General features: G+C 40.1%; 1 protein-coding gene across 1 annotated transcript in view; it reads right to left on the reverse strand.

The window, feature by feature from the left end:
* The window catches only part of CD36 (CD36 molecule (CD36 blood group)), a 79,668-nt gene that overhangs the window by 58,179 nt on the left and 1,597 nt on the right, over nucleotides 1-19,892 (reverse strand). The gene's annotated exons all lie outside the window — the stretch shown is intronic.

Raw genomic sequence — 19,892 nt, forward strand, 5'->3', positions numbered from 1 at the left:
TAATCATTTACTTCAAGGCTTTCCTAACAAGACAAAGAGTCAATGAGAATACAACACTCTCTCAGCACGCAATCCTCCCTGTGACCTCTGTCAGGCAGTTTATCCTGGAGTCTCTCCCTCTTTATTGCTCAACTGGATTAGGTAATAAAAAGTCAAGTCTTGCTTTGTCCTCTACCAAAGAGGTAACTCCCAAAGTCCCCAGAGGCAGGGACTGGATTCCTCTTCTCTCCAAACATCACTGAGCTTCTAAGTTTAAACTCATGGATAAATGTTCGGATATATGGGCAAGCTTCTAGAATGAGACAATCGGGCAAATAATTATTTTAGTCTAGTTGCCTCAATGGAACCTCCTGCCCCTTCAGCCTTAAGATTAAGTAAAACCAAAGTTTTGCCTCATGAGTAATTTCAAAAGTCACTGCAGTTATCTCCAGAATCTGATTGCAGGCCGGGCTGATATCGTGTGTCAGCTGACTTTTTAACTAATCACATCATCATTTTTATTTCTTGTAGAATCACATTGTATTTCATTTGTGAAAGGGTCATCTTATCAAAAGCACATTTTCTTTCTGAAAAACCCAAACTGTGTTGTGTTAACCTTGAGGGTGTTCATTACAGACCACACACCATTCCACAAACTTGATAGGGGTCTTATTACATCTCACAACCATCTGAAGGATTATTGTTTTCCCAGTATTAGAAATGGCCAAAGTACCCAAGTACGGAGGGACAAAAGGACGGACACAGATTAAGTCTCTGGCTCAAGGTCTAAGAGGGCTGAGTCCAGGCGGCACCGATGGGGGTGCTTTCATCTACAAGCAGCAGACTGCTCCAAGAAAAGTCGGCCAAGTATGGAGGAACACCGACGCACTTGTCAAATAATACTTATTAGGAAATAACGATCAGCTTCCGAAATGCTACCTTTTCTCGGAAGCAGCCACTAGAACACTGTGCTATTTTACCATCTTGAAACCAGTTATGTGATCAAATTGCTTATGTATGTGTGTGTGCGTGCCATCAACTTGAACCAGAGACCACAGAAATGCCACAGGATCACCGGTCACCTAGAAGGGTGTGTATTACTCTAAAGGGAGAAAATGTTCCATGTTAAGGTTTCAAAATAAAATCAAAGTTTAAAATAAAAATACAGGGCGCCTGGGTGGCTCAGTGGGTTAAAGCCTCTGCCTTCAGATCAGGTCATGATCCCAGGGTCCTGGGATCGAGCCCCGCATCGGGCTCTCTGCTCGGTGGGGAGCCTGCTTCCTCCTCTCTCTCTGCCTACTTGTGATCTCTGTCAAATAAATAAATAAAATCTTTAAAAAATTAAAAAATAAAATAAAATAAAAATCCAGTCGAAGTTTCCATCCCTCCAGGAAAGAGAACAGTCTATCCTGACAAAAGGAATGTGGAATAGAAAATTCACTTCTACACAACAAAGGGAAGCAGGCCTGGTAAACTTCAAAGACTTTTCCATTTGTTTTGGCAAGAGTGAGCTCTCACAGTTGGTGACTCTGGGAATAGCTGTTTATTACTGAAATGGAAATGAGCTTCAGAATCACTGACTCAGGTGTGCAGAAATGAAATTCTTCTTTTCTACATTTTATTTTTTATTTCAAGTCTTCGTTCGATCTGCTCCAGCATATTTCATATTGGCACTTTCAAGAAACTCCTCCCTGGCCTTTTTTTGAACAATCTCAGTCATTTCAGGTTTAAACTCTCAACAATAGGTTTCTCAGTAGGGGTTAGATTCAGAGGAAGAGATGAGAACACAGAACCCGCTCTGAATGGTGGCTATGGCTTTCCCCGGCCATGAGCACTTGGCAGATGATGGTTGTTCTTCTGCTTAGTTACACAACCTTCTAGAACCCTGAGCACACTGTCAGGGTCCCAGGGTCTTCATGAATGTGCTTCTAAACACAGATGCCTATATGTCACAGAGAGACCAGGATATACCACGGATACACCACGGATATACCACGGCTCTGGCGCCATGAAGGACACAGTGTTTTCCAAGGCTGTAGTCTCTGAGCCACACCTCAGCTCTAAGAGTGTCATACTCACCTGAGGGGAGAAAGGGGAGAAAGCTTGCCTTAGTCAATGGGTCTACCGTAAGGGAGACCACAGTAACTTTCTGGGATTCCTTCACATCTAAGCTGCTGTTTTCCCACTCCGGTCCAAGCTTAATGATCTTTTATCTGCCTTAGGATAATGTTGAGGATGAAAAATGTTTCAGGCTGATCATGACTGCTTTCCAGATCTTTATTAAAACTGAAGAGTTGGGGTGACCAGGTGGCTCAGTCCCTTAAGCATCTGACTCTTGGTTTTGGCTCAGCTCATCATCTCAGGGTCATGAGATCAAGCACCATGTGGGGCTCCTTGGGGCTCCATGCTCAGTGTGGAGTCCACTTCAGATTCTCCCTCTCCTCCTCCCTCGGCCCGTCTCCTCCTCCCTCGGCCCGTCTCCTCCTCCCTCGGCCCGTCTCCTCCTCCCTCGGCCCGTCTCCTCCTCCCTCGGCCCGTCTCCTCCTCCCTCGGCCCGTCTCCTCCTCCCTCGGCCCGTCTCCTCCTCCCTTGGCCCGTCTCCTCCTCGCTCATGCTCTTTCCCTCTCTCTCTCTCTCTCTCTCTCTCGAATTAAAAAAAGAAACAGGAGCCTAGGCGGCTCAGTTGGTTGAGTTTCTGCCTTTGACTCAGGACATGATCCCAGGGTCCAGGGATCCAGCCCCCACATCAGGCTCCCTGCTCAACAGGGAGCTTGCTTCTCCCTTCCCCACTCCCCCTGCTTGTATGTTCTCTCTGTCATATACATACATCTTCAAAAAACAAAAACAAAAACTGAAGAGTCACATAAAGTCCATTTCTTGCCTCCACTTAAGGCCCTTCCCCGATTTGCAGCTTCCTATTTTGCAGTTCAAATGATGAGCATGGGAGGGACAAAACTAGCTGGATTAATATGTCCCAACAACATTATATCCTATTAAAAAAACTGTAAGTTGTAGGAAACAATCACATGGAATTCTAAGAATATATTTGCAGAACTCTGAGATCCAAGTAGAAGGAAGTAGGATTCTCAGAAAATAAAACTAGGTCATTACACAAAGCATTTAGCACTGTAACTGGCATGATTGAAAAAAGGAGTATGAACAAACTATGCCTGGTTTGATATATCTACAGGTAGAGGTAAGTATATTTAGACCGGGTTATAGGAGACTTAAATGCCTGAGAACAACCTGATGGAAAAGAATGAAGATGGCAAAGAGGAAGTGCTTCTAAGACTTTTGGTTCAGCGTGGCAGATCGTATGCTTTTTCACTTGCACTTGAAATTTCATTAAAATGCAAGTAACAGAGCTTACAAAAACATGAATGCATGTGTTCAGCCCAAGTATTTAGATGAGAGAGGCGAGAGACAACTCAATAATAAGAAAGCAAATGGACCAATGGTAATTGCTCAGCAGACCCTAGAGCATCAGATTCTCAGCACCTATGCCTAGAACACGAGGCCAGTGAGAAGCAAAAGGAATCTGTTCTAGAGTCCCAGAGATGGGGCCATGGATTAGCAGCATGGGGTGCCATGGGAAGCAGGGAATAATTTGGTTGAGTATCTTTGTAAGTCCTATACCCTAGATCCTCTCTCCACACACTCCAATCAGCCCGCTCTCTCTCCCTCCTCACCCTGCTGAGAGGTGGAGTCTTTTCTCTTTGGCGGTACTGAGCCAGAGAATTCTGGGCTTAAGAGCAGGAGGCCCAGGTATGGGCACAAGGGAGATCCACGCTGTGATAAGTTTAAGTGAAATTCTACATACTGATTCCTTATCGATTGCCAGAAGTGACAGAACTCTAGCAAGCCAGAAGCGACAGGATTCTTTCTGGGGAAGCTGACTGGTGTAAGAGAAAATGTGTTGCTAGGACGTCCTAGTGGTGGAGATGGGCCGTGGAGGAGGACAACGACATGGCTGGGACTTTACCTGATTCCTCTAGAGTGATACTGACCAATAGAAGTATACCATGAGCCTCATGTTATACTTTTGAAATGTCCAGGTGCCCATTAAAAGCATAAATGGGTGACATTAATTTTCATATTAATATATAAATTAGCCCAACATCACAAGTACTATCATTTTAATCAATTATAATCATCTGTATGTATAAATAATATCATATGTATTGTATTATAGTGTTACAGTGCATTATTTTTTAATAACCAAAATAAAAATTATAGTATTTTTTATTAATGAGATATTTTGCCTTTTTTATACAAAGTCTTAGAAGTCCAAGTTTATTTTACTATTAGAGCACATCTCATTAACCACAGGAAACAAACTGAGGGTTGCTGGGTGGGAGATAGTGTAACTGGGTGATGGACATTAAAGAGGGCACATGAGGTTATGAGCACTGGGTGTTATATACAACTGATGAGTCACTAATCTCTACCTCTGAAACTGATGATATGCTATAATTAACTGAACGTAAATAAAATAAAATAAAATTTTAAAAAACAGCACATCTCATTTTGGACTAAGTGAATTCTCAAGAACAACCTATGGCTAGTGGCTACCCTATTGGTAAGAGAAAACCCATATGAATGAGATTTTTATTTATCTGCCAACATTTTAAATATAAATGGACCATCATCAGACATTTGAGGAACACCTGACATGCAAGACAAAATTTAAAACAGACAAGCAAACAATAAGGATAAATAAAACGAAAGGGGATAAAGAAAACACTAAATATTTTTGTGATTAATGTCTTTAGACTGAATAGTGAAATAGAAAATCATAAAATCACAGAGAGGGAAAAAAGGGAGCAATCTGGAAAATGTAAGTGATGCTCACAGAAATGGCAGAGTCAGCAGAGCCGTTCAAGTGTCTGAGTCAGAGTGTTGGCTGCGCAGAGAAGTCATGAGAGCATCATCACTGGAGCAGAGCAGAGGCAACATCCATATGAAGCCATTTCCAGGGAAAGCAAAATAAAACCAGAAAGAAAATGAAGGAATAAGGGTAGCATTCATGAGTATTTTCCAGAATTGAGGGACAGAAATGTCTGGAGCGCAAGAAGTCACCCAGCCATAGCACAGTGGATTCACAGGGCCCCTGCGGTGTCCTAGCTGTCTGTACTCATGAGCCTTGAGACTACCAAGAATAAACAAAAGTCTTAAAAGCCTCTGGTGGGCTTGGGAGTAATGTCACACCCAAGTCTGAAAGACAACAACGTTCAATAGCAACACTGAGAATTTAGAAGTCACATGAGCAATCTCTTCAACCATCTGAGGGAAAATGATCTCTGTCATTCTATATGCAAACAGGTTTTCAAGAATGAGGGTAAAGTCATTTTAATGTCTGCAAGTTCCCAAATTTGTTCTTTTACCCTTTCCTAAGGAGCTCAAGGAACTCCCAGAACAGAAACTCCACCAAAGCAAGGAAGTTAAACCAAGAAACCAGAAGACAGATGATTGAAGAAATAGCTGGTCTGACAACTGAGAGACAAAAAGGGAATTTCCATGAGGAAATTTAAAGGCAGTTTCAGGGTAAGAATTATGTCAGAGGCTTGGGGGAGTAGAAAGGTAATATTGGATCAGGAGGATGAAAGAAGATTGAAGGAGGCAATTAGCATCACCTGGAAAAGGTAAATTTGACCAGAAAGAAAGCACTCATTCTCAACTTGTGGCTCTGCTTTTCAGAAAATGTACATATGAATGCAGTCAGTAGTATCAGGAAGGAACCCTGATTGGATTGGAAAAGGTATACATGTGGAAGTTGTGGGTGACTGGGGGGAGGGGTCTGTGTGTATATAAAATAAAAGGGAGGTCCTCCTTTTCCACAGGAGCAAATCAAAGGCTAATGTGTAAAAGACAGCAATTAAAAAAAAAAAAATCAAGCATTAACACTATAGATATGTTATCTAGAAAAAGTCCAAGGTATTCTTCTCCTGGGAGGAGACATGAGGAATGGGAGAAGACAGGGAAACCAGGGCAATTGATTTTTTATTTAATATTTTATTTATTTGTCAGAGAGAGAGAGAGAGAGCACAGGCAGGCAGAGGCAGAAGCAGGCTCCCTGTCAAGAAAGGAGCCCTATGTGGGACTCAATCCCAGGACACTAGGATCATGACCTGAGCTGAAGGCAGCCACTAAACCAACTGAGCCACCCAGGCATCCCTGAATTGTTCTTCTTTAGGTGCTAAAATACTATTTGACTTTTGTTCAATCACATTCATTTGGTAATCAAATACATTTATTTATTTATTCAAGATTTTATGTATTTGAGAGAAAGTCAGCAAATGAGTGAGCAATAGTGGGGTGAAGGGCAGAGAGAGAGAAGCAGGCTCCTCAATGAACAGGAGCTGGATCTCCTGTCGCTGAACCTCGGGGCCGGATCCCAGGATGCTAGGGTCATGACTTAAGCTGAAGGCAGACACTTAACCAACTGAGCCATCCAGGTGCCCCAATCAAATACATTTTGAAACAATACTGTATCTGAACTGAGCTGTCCACAGTAAGGACTTTCAATCCTTTAATTTTTCTTCCTAACCTTGGGTTTCTTACCATCACTGTCTCGTTTTTTCTGTGTCTTGATCTTCCCAAGAGTTTCCCAGGAAATTTATCTTCTCAGAAAACTGCTTTATTTTTTACTTCACTGAAAATATTGAGGTCATCTAATACAGTCTCAACATCTTTATAAAAACAGGATACCTGCTTCACGCTGGTACAATAATTCCTCACCTGGAATTCTTAGCTCTCGTGAAGGTATTTTCATGTGTAGGTAGTTGTTCAGATTGATGTGTCTGGGACAGAATGGGTGCTAGAAATTTCTAAAACTGCTCTCTTGCTGACATCATGCCGATTTAGTCTAAAAATTTTATTGGGAGTCTTTATAAATAGTTGCTACACAAGCCTGTAGATCAGAAAATCAACACACCAAAATTTACTTCTGTGTTTGGAATTTGACCAGGATATTGTAGCCTGTTGCATACCAGCTCCCAGACACCTATCCTGTAAATTTAGAATACTTTCCCCTGCTGAAATTATCTTCATTTGTCAATAATTTTAAAAACACACTTGGGAAAACTAAAAAAAAAAAAAAAAAAAAAATTAATTAAAACAAAAAAACTAAAAAAACATACTTGGGAAACTATAGTATAATCATATATACATAAGAAAGGAAATAGATTCAGATGACAGATGATCAAGTAAACTTAGATTGGGTGATTCTTTATAGATCATCTGGTATAGCTGCCTTATTTTAGCTAAAAAGCAGAGAGGGGAACTTAAAATTTATTTTTATCACAGACAGTAAGAGAACAGGAAACGAAGTTCATGTCTTCTAATTCTGAACCTGAGAGGGATATTAAAAAAACATTTAGAGTTCCAACTTTTTTAGTATAGTTTGGATTTTAAAATCATAACCGTATAATAATTTTGCACCCATTTTACAGATGGAAACTGAGACACTGAGAGCTGACCAATTTGTCCAAGGGAATGAAACTGTAACTAAGACTTGAATTCAGATCTACTTAATGCCATATAAATTTTACACTTAGGAATTGCTATTGGGAGAAACTCCAAGAGTTTTCATAAAGCTTTTCTCCTAAGCTTTTCTGGGATAAATTATAAAAAATAGAAGTAAAGAAAGTTCCAAGCTTTGGATTAAAAGGGAGGAAACGTGTTAGGAAACTTATTTACTCATATGTTCATTTTAACACTTACTGGCCACTGATTTTATCCAGACACTGAGGTTGGCACTGGGATACAAGAGGAGTAAAAACAGGGTGTTTAATAGATTATGGTTTTGTTGAGAGGAGATACACTATACATTAAAGGAAGGGCTTCAATGGATAAGTAGATATTTTCCAATCATGCGAGAGGAAGAAAAGGCAGGACAAGCAAAGTGAACAGTATGAATAAATTCGAAGTCAGAAGGGAATGACCACAAAATCACTTTTAAGGAAGCAGCAAAAAGTAAAGAAAATGGGTGGAAACAAGATTTTGAGGCCCCCTGCATATTTCTAAGAAACTCGAATTTTATTCTGTAAGCTGAAGAGACTCATTAAGCAACTGTAAGTAGAGGAAATGACAAGATAAGAGTTTTCCCTTATAAAGGGTTGTACTAAAAGCAGTAGATTGGGAGGGAAGTCCACAGAAGACTAATGAACAACACGAGGCTCTGTATCCGGTCTAACGAGGAGGAGACAGAGTCATTCTAGACAGAACAGGGCGTCGTGGGAATATTTGCAGTTATGGCGACAGCCGCGGCAAGAGGGTCATCAAACTGAGAAGCCAGCCCCTGGAGTCCTCCTCCTAACTGGGAGGAATAATCCTGGAAAGCCTGTTTGACCGGGCTCTGGAGCAGAACAGCAGGGCTAGGAAGAGGAGAAGTATAGAAAACGGAGTAAGAGCTGAACCAATAGCCCCAGTAAAGGCAGAGACAAAAACACTAACACCCCAAGGAACCTAGGATGGAGCATTTCTCTTACACCGGCTGAAGTGCCAACTATAATATAATGCGAAGAAATAGCAAAGCAGATAACCAGGGCACCCACGGCCTTCAGCCGCTATTAAGAAGCATTTAAACTCCTGATTTCTCACTTTTCCCAGGCTGCAGTATGGCTCACAAGGTCGAGCAGAATTGGGGGAGCCCTGCAGCATCGTGGGGGGTCAGGGAGAGACGCAGGGGCTAAGGTTGGAGAACAATGGTCAAGAGACAGAGGGCTCTATTATGAAGGCCATGGACCAATGAGTAGGACACACTGGTCAGTCTAGTCTGCATATCTTTGAGAAGGACCTTAACAACTTATGTTGTTAAGCAATAAGTAAAAAGATTGTATGAACCTGCTTTTTGGTGTACATATGCACAGTGTCTTGTTTGGCCAGTGGTGCACAAAACATAAATGCATTAGGACAGTTTAAAGAGGTACAGGATAAAGAACGGAAGAGAATTTAAGCCGGTGGAAAACACAAAGACTTTCCAAGAAATAATCTGGTTAGTTTTTGCAATTAAAAACAATCACCTCTGTTTGCCCCTAAGCCTGATATGCTCTGGAGAAACAAGGATTAGATATAGGCAGGAGGAGAAAGTTGCCATTTTATTCTGACCTAAGTCATAACAACTGTTTTAATAGTACCTGTGATGTGTGAGCAGTTTGCGGAAATACACCAAGTGCAGGAATGTTTCAGGTAAGGAAAGTGGCCCTAATCCTCTTTTATTTCCATTTAAAATAGGTATCTCTTGCTAAACTGAGCACACAAAAATACTTTGACCATTACAAAAAGCAGTAATTAATGTTTATCTGTAGCAAACTTCCAGCAGTATTAAAGAAAATGCATATCCACAAGTACATTTATGCAAATTTGACCCTGCATAAAATGAAGAACACTGTCCAAGAATACTAACTTCCCAAGTAACAAATGGATATTTTTATATTTATTGGTATTATTTCTCTTTTATTACTATAAATAAGGAATCAAGTCAGTTATCAGGATCTTGCTATAACTACTGAACTATCAGGATTTCAGGATCCAAAGTGCTTCCAGTGGTTGTACAAGACTTGAATAAACCCACATCACCTAGGCTCCTAACAGATATCTGTAATATTTAAAAAGACTTAAGCCTTATTGCTTAATTAACAGTTGAAATGTTTAACTGGAGCTTTAACTTCTCAATTACAGTTTCCCATTAGGTAAATTATTATTCCTGGCTTCCATAAAACAAAGCTACATGTTTCACTTGAAAACAGGAAAGATGAAATAGGATCATGCGAAAGGGTAAATCTTACTGGGAAAATAAAAAATGCACATCTTTCTTTGTTTAGATCCTATCTTCAGGGCAACTAAAGGGCAAATTCTATAAAGTTCAATGAAAATAACTTCTATTTGTTAAGAAGATAATACGATAAAAAAAAAAGCAGAGGTGAAAAACAAATCTCTATTTTGTACTGCCTTTATTCTATTTTAAGACTAATCGGAAAAACACCCAAAGATGGAGAAATTTAATCTTACATATGGGACTGAAATCTTGGATTTATGATGCGTCTCATGTTTAAAAAGTAAGTACATATAAAACAAGTGGTATATTTAACAATATTCCAAGTGTCTTAAATATTACATTGTAAAAAGTATTTTTTCCATATGTGACCTATGGAATCAAGCTTAATTTGTATTTTATCTCTTCTTTTCCCCACCGCCCCCACAACCTATCCCATCCCAACCCACACCTCCTCTACAGAAGCCTAACAAGTTCTAAAGCAAATTATAAGCATGGGGTATTTATCAATGTCTCTAATTATCTTAAATCCACACATTACTAAAATATTGAAAATTATTCAATCATGAACTTGAATCACTTCCTAGATATTCTTTCAAGCAAAACTTACAATGATAGTCTATTATGTAAAAGAAAAAGTAAGATTATGCCGTTTATTTCAGGAGGCATCTAGAATATCTAAGTAGAAGTTTGGCATATTTATTTTTAACCACATTTATTTAAGTTCAACTTAGATCTATTTCCAGAAATACTTTGATTTATAGTAATTCTCAACTCCAAGATTCTGCAATCTGATTAATTAAGCTCTTCCCCTATGCACTAAATGGAAAGACCCTCTAATTTCTTCACAAGTAACTTTCACTAAGTGAAATTAAGATTTTATTCCATTTATTTCACATCGGTCAATGATATATTTTTTCATTTACATAACAAATTCATTTTCATGGTACAAGTGCAAAGAAATGAATCAATTCCCGAAACTGGTACGCATTATAGTTACACAGATTGATCCCTTGTGGTTCTTACTAACTATCAAAATGCTAGCATGGGGTGCCTGGGTGGCTCAGGTCATGATCCCACAGTCCTGGGATCCAGCCCCGCATCAGGCTCTGCAGGGAGCCTCAGCAGGGAGCCTGCTTTTCCCTCTGCCCCTGCTTGTGTTCCCTCTCTTGCTGTCTCTCTCTGTCAAATCATAAATAAAATTATAAAAAAATAAGCTAGCATAAAATAAATAAAATTTTGTATTAAAAATCTCAGTGCATTGACCATACCTTAGGGCTTAGGAAGAAAATTACAAAGAAGCTCTATTAGAATCTTATCACCAATGTAGCGGAAAGTGGACTTCATAGAAGTAGGTTTCATCAGTGAAATAACAAAGAATACACGAGAAAGAGAAAACCGCCCCCGATGTCAGGACCTCACCCACTGCTATGTGACAGGTAGGTCTTGCTGTCTCTGGACACTGGCCTGGTACTCAAGAGCCAGGCTTTAGTATCTGCTTGTCAAACAGGAACAATTTCACAAATATCAGCTTTAGACATGGCCACTCTATGATCACGGTGGGTCATGACAAAAACAAAACACTCTGTAATTGTGTCTAAATATAGACCAATCATCGGGGCCACTGGGTGGCTGAGTTGGTTAAGTGTCTGCCTTCTGCTCAGGTCACGATCCCAGGGTCCTGGGATCCAATCCCTGCATGGGGCTCCCAGCTCAGCGGGAAGTCTGCTTTTCCCTCCCCCGCTGCCCCTCCTTCCTGCTTGTGTCCTCTCTCTCTCTCTCTCTCTCCAATAAATATAATCTTTTAAAAATAAATAAACATAGACCAGTTATGAACACTAAGATAAGACGCAACCCCTTTCCCAGCTAATAAAGGTTATCGCTGTTTCTGTGCCAACTACAGCCTCTGCCAGTCTCATCTTGCCTCTTCCTAGATTAGCTGTATTAGACACCCAGTTGTAAAACTACCCTGCTTCCCAACAATATTCTATTCAGGGCAAAGCTGTTTCCTTGCCACTGCCCTCTCTCCCTGCCCTCTGCCACCCAATCACTCAATCGAAATCCAAATTCTGTAAGAATCTTTCAAACACCTATCTGAGTCACCCTTGGTTCCCTGTGGTACACTCTGCCCTCTGCAATGAGTAATCAACTCAACTTGTTCAACTGCAGGTGTGTTCCTGCTTGTCTTTGGCTGAAAAACACAATGACTATGAACTATCTCAAAAGCCTGGCTCTCGTGCCCCTGGTATCAGGAGGCTCTGACAGATTTAGTACCACGGTTCCCCAGAGTGTTGTAGAAGACTAAATGGAACTTGAAGAAAAATTAGAAGATACTATGGTGATGAGGAACAAGAGAGATGATTAATAGTTTTGCAAAGTGGCATTAAACAATGATTTGGAGGTTAGAGCAACTGTATCAAATGGAGAATAAAAGAATAGGTCAAGATGAGACACATAAGCCAGGGCAGGGGAGGAGAAACCCATCAGGAGCTGAAGGACATTGAAGTAATGAAGAGCTTCATAGTTCTGCTTCAAGAGAAGCTAGAAGAGTATGTTGAGTCTTTTTTTTTTTTTTTTTAAGATTTTATTTATTTGACAAAGACACAGCAAGAGAGGAAACAGAAGCAGGGGGAGTGGGAGAGAGGGAGAAGCAGGCTTCCCACTGAGCAGGGAGCCCAATGTGGGGCTCTATCCCAGGATCCTGGGATCATGACCTGAGCGGAAGGCAGATGCTTAATGACTGAGCCACCCAGGCGTCCCAAGTATGTTGAAATCCCACTAAGGGAGAGGTGTCTCAGCCACTACACTGAAGATACTATGCAATTCTGATTGCCACAAAGCCTAGAAACAGCACCATATAATTAGAGAACCAATGACTCTCCCAATAAAGGGCTATCAAGATAATAGTAGGTTGATTTTAAACAACCTCTTAAAGGGATTAAGATAAAGTTTGTATATTAAGGGATCAAATTTTAATGGTAATCAGTAAGGTGGGAAGTATAGGATGTGAAAGGAGATAAAAGAAACAGCGGTCATGGTCATCACCTCATGCCGATGGTGATGACGAGGCTAATTACGCCACATAACAACAGATCTTTTAAAAGCAGGCATTATGAGAACCGAGTTAAACATTTTTGGTTATTCACATATACACCAATTTTTTTGAGACCTACTGTGCTAAATCAAGTCCGATTGAGGCAGCTGTCAAAACTGAGCGGAGTGGTGGGACATAATACTTCTCACTCTCTAGTTTCCAACATTCCCTTGCTTGTCCAGCGGACTCTGAGTTTGGCCCAGCCATCACAGTGTTGTCCTTCCCTAATCTTATCTTGCCCTTCACCCTTTGCCCACATAGCAAGCACCTGCTGAGTGGTCATGCTTGCAACCTGAACCCAGCTCTGGTTCCGCTCCCTTCACCACATCACAGCCCAGGAGATACACAAATTCTTGCTTCAGGCTTTTTTGCAATCACTTTATCAAGTTCTTTCTTTCTTTCTTTCTTTCTTTTTTAAAGACTTTATTTATTTGAGAGAGAGCATGAGAGGGGGGAGGGTCAGAGGGAGATGCAGACACCCTGCAGAGCAGGGAGCCCAACTCTGGACTCCAACCCAGGACCCCAGGATCATGACCTGAGCCAAAGGCAGTCCCTTAATCAACTGAGCCACCCAGGCACCCACTTTTGCAGGTTCTAATACTGGATCACTTCCCCTATCAAACTCTTCCTCATTCTTGAAAGCTCCAGAATACTTCTGAAGCCACTTCCCTATCATCGTCTGAATCATTAACTTTGCTTCTCACTTACTTCGACTTTCATTTCTCCAGTGACACTGGCAAATGTTTCTGTAGCCTTTGCAAGAGTAAAGGTAGTCTGAGGTAGTCTAAGTCTGGACTTCTGACTGGGAAAAATGGGAGAACAAACAAAACAAAAAGCTGCTATTTCCCCTCCAGGAGCTCAAGGCATGGCTAGGAAGATACATTTGTCTCTTTACAAATAATTGTATTTGTACAATTTTATAAATAATTGTAAATTATTTTACACTGTGACACGTACACCGAGGTTGGGAGAAGAATAGTGGATTGGGGAAGGGTGATGAAGGACATTTTGGTGAAAAAATTGTTAGCTTACTTGAGAGGTATATAATACAGGTCCAGGTAAAGCAAGTGGGAAAGGGTAAAATGGATAAAAGGTATTTATTTATTTATATAAATATTTATATTATTTATATCAATTATTTATTTATATATAAATATACTTTATATATTTATAAATGCATAAAGTATATTTATGCATTTATAAATATATAAAGTACATATAAATTTATTTATATATAAATAATATAAATATATTATATATGTATATATGTGAATATATATAATCTCCATAAGAAAATACACACTGACAGGGTGGCTGGATGGCTCTATCTGTTAAGCCTCTGATTCTTGATTTCAGCTCAGGTCATGATATCAGGGTCATGTGATCAAGCACCTGCCCCATCTGTCATCTCCCATTGGGCTCCCTGCTCAGCAGAATCTGCTTGAGATTCTCCTTCTCTTTCTGCCCCTTCACCTTGAGCTCTATAAAATAACACATAAATCTTAAAAAAACAAAAACCAAAAAACAAACAAACAAACAAAAACCATACTGAGTAAATATAGCTATTTGAGAAAGCTTTGGTTACCAGATATGGGTTTTGGAAAGACAAGACGGGATATTTGAGAGACAGGGACAGATGACAACGCGAAGTCCTACCACAACCCACACCAGACTGAGTTGTGTGCCTGAAGAACCAGGAATTCATTCTCTTGGGAATTTCTCTTGAAAACAATCTAGAGCGACTCAAGAATTTTAGGGAAGGCATACATAATGAATTCTAGGTTTAGGAAGATGGCTTTGGCACGATGTGGAGAACAGATTGGACAGAAACCCAGAGGAATCTTTTGAAAATAACCCAGGCAGAAAATTATATGGTCTGAATTAAAGTAGTGGCTGGAAGGAAGTAGTTGGGAAAGATTTCAGAAATATTTAGTAGAGATGGAGAGATATTTAGAAAGTAGCAGGAATAGCTCAGCCTTGCGGAATCATTAGCTAGGTAAAAGTTAAAAAAAAAAAAAATCAAGAAGGGGTCCTACGTTTCAGGCTCTAGTAACGAGAAGAAAGCAAAGAATGAAGAGGAAATACTAGGAATAGATGTGGGTGTGGGATGAGGTTAGGTTTATGCCATTTTCACTGAACTAGCTGCAAGATCCCGGGCCCGTTTCCTAATCTCTGTTTACTCATGCTTAAAATGAGGCTAACACTACCCATGTCTAAATTAATATGCGAAATAACAATAGTTAATCCCTCTAAGCACTTATCACATACAAGGCACTTGCGTAAATACCTTGCATGCAGTAACTCGCTGACTTTGAGCAACTGACTTATGAGGTAGGTACTTTCATCATCCCCATTTTACGGATGAGGAAGTAGAAGCTCAGAGAGGTTTACCAACTTTGCCAGGGTCATGGCTGAGGGAAATGGCAGATCCAAATTTCACACCTCTTCCATCGGACTACAGAGACAGTGTTTCCACCAACAGTTTATAATGCCTCTCATTAAATACTAATTATTTTACATCATTGCGATCAGAGTGGTTATAATTTCTGGTTTCACTGGCAGGATATAATTACCGATTCAACCTATTCATTTGTTTAAGAAGTGTTTGCAGAGTCTATGTATGTACATTTATTTTACTCAGCAAGAGGATCGATCCAAGCATAGTAAGTGACATACCTATCCTGGGGTTGCTTCCAGTTGAATCTTGAACGTAAAATGCACATCATGAAACAGAAGACAAAACTAGAAGTTTAAAGGGGTCAGATACTTTCAACACAGGATACAAAGTGTCCACCTGGAGACCTTGATCAGCAGGCACTGGGGCCGCGAGATACAGACTTGCGTTCTCTTGAATGTGTAGATTATTGGCAAAACTATAAAAACTGATAAGGTCACTTAGTAGGTGTTGATGGGGAATGGGGCCCTAAAAAACCGAAGACCAGGAAACAGGGGACTGTCACTTCAAAGCCTGTGCTTTGTTTATGCCATTGCACTTCAAAGGCAATGGCATAAACAGCTCATTTAACATCTCTGGGCCTTGGGAGTCCTCATTTATAAAATCAGTGGATCTTGGTTTAAGAGTATGCTAAGAACTCTTCCCACTTCTAAGGTTTGCAGCTTCTGCTGTGAGCAACTGTGAACATTGGGAGGGCTGCCGAAAGTCGACTTCCAGCTTTAAACCTCAGAAAAAAAGCCAAGCTTCTTAGCTGTTGCTTTGCCATGGGAGATAATTAGTAAGTCGTTTTCTTTTCACAAAAGACCATTCAGTGAGTTTCAACTGCTTTTATTTATTCTACAGGATTTCAGCTTCAGAAATGTTCCTGCGGTTACTATGTACAGAAGTTCTGTGTGGGAGATTTGAGAGAGAAAAACAAAATGGCACCTCTGTTACTTAAGAGGAATACTAATGGGGTGGAGAAGATAATGGGCATCATCCCAGTGAGCTTCCTACAGTGTGCCTCTGAGTACCAGGATTTACCATTTTCCCCGCTTAATCTTTTTTTTCCTGACTTCATTGGGTAAAACATAAAATGTCACTGAATGATTATAAGAGTTGGGCAGGATAAGGATGCAATACAGAGGTTTGGAAAACCGAAGGAAGTCCCCTGACCAAGAGGAAGACAACAGAGGATGATTATGCCTCTCCTCCAGCTAGCCATTCCTTCCACCCCAAGGGAGGATTCTGGGGTTCTGTGTGACTAGGCTTGCGAACAACAGATTCTCTCTTTGCTGTGGTTTCCCATTAAGTGTGTGAGACGTGAAGGAATCATAATCTGTACTTGGGGCCGGGTTAGCAAATCTAGAAGATGTCTACTGGACCCTGCGGAGAATGGAACGGATAGAAGTAAGAGAGATTTTCTCTTATTCTCCAAAACTTGGTACACAGAGTAAAGACTGCAGACTGAATGTCAAAACAAGCATATCTGAGTTTTGCACACAGGGGGAGGTGGGAGGAAGATTAAGAAATCAGTGGCATTTTGGGAAATAAATGAACTTCACAGACTTGACCCATTGGGAGATTATTGTGTTATGTGAATTACAGAATACTTGGGTTTTACATTTCATAATTCAATTTTTAACAGATATTCTACCCTGTATGACAGAATAACAAAACCCCAGTCATGCTGAGAAGGGAGGAGTGGTGCTCGTCGTGGTAACGTTCTCTGAAAGTGCCTACCTAAGGATTTCACACACAAAACACTGCACAGATCTATCACTTTGCGGTAGAGATTTGTACTCATTTGGTTGTGTTTTTTGTTGTTTTTTGTTGTTTTTTTTTTTTTTTTTAAAGCACCAAGCATAAGAGATGCATTTAAATGATTAAAACTTCTGAAAATTTTAGTCAGAGCGCTTAGTGGAAGGTGAACATTTTGGGTTAGGAAAGATTTAGATGTAAAACTTTTAGTATTGAATAAAGGAGTAAAATCTAACTATCAAGGGCTTAATCTGTGTCAGGCACAGGGCAGCGCTGATGCTCAGTTACAAATGACCCCTGCCTCCTTGGAGTTTACAGCCTCGCCAAAGGGCCAACTCAGAGGACACAGTGAAGGTTTAATCACTGTTCATTATAGTTATCACAGCTTGTGTCCTGCTCTGTAACTGCCCCTCCATGTGTCAGCTTAGATTTAACTTTTGACCAAGCAGCTCTGAAAAGGAGACAGCTCCCAGAAACTAGAAGTTTCCAGAGAAACTCGATGTCTTTCCTTTTCCCTCCAAGAGACAGATCTAAGGTTTAGAGGAGTGTTGGTTCCCCCATTCAGATGAAATAGTTCATCACAAAGTAAGCCTAAGGAGCTATCAAACCCAAAGCTGAGAGTACACATACAGTTATGTGATCGTATTCCAGAAGGGTTTTCTACATTCTGTTAGTTCCTTAGCTTTTTAAGAATGCATTGCTCATCTGTAGGGGCAGTGACAAGAAGTTAGGAGGGAGCAAAGGAAGTAACTCTGCCCAGTCTCTTCCTTCCAGTTCTGTAAAGTTAGTAGTCACCTGTCCAGCCCGTCTTCTTCAGGAGAGATGATTCATTATGGGGTCTGTGTGTAGTGGTGTGGAAAGTGTCCACAAAAATCATCCCACATCTTTATCATTTACTAAGTTAACAGGTTTTTTGAAACTTCCATCAAACCGTTTCATTCTAGGGTGCCTAGGTGGCTCAGTGGGTTAAGCCTCTGCCTTTGGCTCAGGTCATGATCCCAGGGTCCTGGGATTGAGCCCGTGTCAGGCTCTCTGCTCAAGGGGGAGCCTGCTTCTCTCTCTCTCTCTGCCTGCCTCTCTGCCTACTTGTGATCTCTCTCTCTGTCAAATAAATAAATAAATAAAATCTTTTAAAAAACAAGTTTCATTCCATATAAACAAAATTTAGAACCTGGTGGGTGAGGGGGTCGGGGGGGGGGGAGAACAAGCACCTGAAGAAAGATCCTGGATCCTTATAAATATCCAGCACAATATCGTTAATCATGTTCTCTAGAGCCTACAACAGTGTCTGACACAGAATAAATACTCATATGTATATTTTAATGAATGCAACAACAAATAAGTGACTGACAGTTGATTCCATCAGGTTCGCTGTTTTAGGGTTAACTCTTAAAGTAACAACACTTGTTGAAAAGATCCCACTCACTTATTGCAAATTTATGCTTGTTCTATAAAGATACTGTGTTTAGGGTCCATGCTATGGAGCCAGTGTCCTGAATAAATTAACTCTTATTACTTCGTTTCTAAATCTTCCTAGATGGAGATACAGGAAGGACACTTTACAATGTTACAATCTGTTACATTTCAAATGGAATAATAATGAGATTCCAGAATAGGACAAAATGGGCCTCCACATGAATTTTGTTTAGACTGTGTTCCTAATTTTTAAAACTATGACATGACTACTAATATTTTTTGATTTCCTAAAAATTAAAGTGGGAAAAAATGTAACATTTATATTTGGAAGACTTAATGAGAAAAACAACATTAAGAGATGAAACTATTTTTTTTTTTTTTTTAAAGCACTGTTCTTATTCTGCTTTTAAACTCCACAAGCACTGAACAATGCTTTTCTATCTGGGGACACTCTGGACTCCTTGACGAATGTAGCCAAGCTGTTTGCTATGCCCCTCAATGATGCTTGCCAATTTTCTGTCATTTCCTCTTTCAGATGATAGTGTTTGTGTGACAAAGGTCTCTGGGTATATTTCAAAACATTTTAAACAATTTAACAATGTACCACCAAGCACCTTCTTTAAAGTGTTACTCAATTTCCACACAGCTAAATTCCTCAGAAGACACAAAACAGAATCCACCTTACTCGCCTTCATAAAGAAGTGGCTAGAAAGTTCATGGGGAAACCAGGGGCATAGACTGTCTTTAGTAAAAGACAAAAGTTTTTAGTGGCTTAGTCAATTTCTGCACTTTGCTACAATACAACAAACGGTAACACTAATTATTTATAAAACTGTATTTCATTTTTTATTCTCCCTGCACTTAAGTTAGACTATTTCCTTTTTCCTGACAACAGTTCATTGTTTATGATGGAGAGAATCACACTTAACCCAGCAGAATTTAGGATTCCAGGAACCCGAAGAAAACACAAGGTCACTTCACCTGCGGGCACCTCCCCGTTCCTCACTTCAGAATACTTCCTACAGGCTGCAGGAAAGTAGTAATGCACGTAGCGGTTTTCATCCAAAGAACGATGAAAAACATGAACAACAGACCAGTAAAAGACATTTTCCCCTGTCATTCATTTTAAGCATTTCTTTTGAATTTCAGAATCCTATGAAGTTTAGTTTGTAAATACTAAGAATATTAAATTCCTTAATGAATAATCCTAATTAGCCATTTGTGCCAAAAGCAAAATTAACCACAGTCACATTAACATCAGTAGGTTACTATGTATTTCTTCACTCCAAGAAAAACATATTCTTCCATTTAACTGGCCTGCTTTGCAGTCTTAAATAGTCTTTACTACTGATTTGTTAGCCACATTATAGTCCCCCCCACCTTTTTCCTTCCCCCTGCTTTTGCCTGACAACGATTCTTCTGAGTTCAAAAGC

The sequence above is a fragment of the Mustela nivalis genome (genome assembly GCF_964662115.1).
Source record: "Mustela nivalis genome assembly, chromosome: 12".
NCBI classification, from domain to species: domain Eukaryota; kingdom Metazoa; phylum Chordata; class Mammalia; order Carnivora; family Mustelidae; genus Mustela; species Mustela nivalis.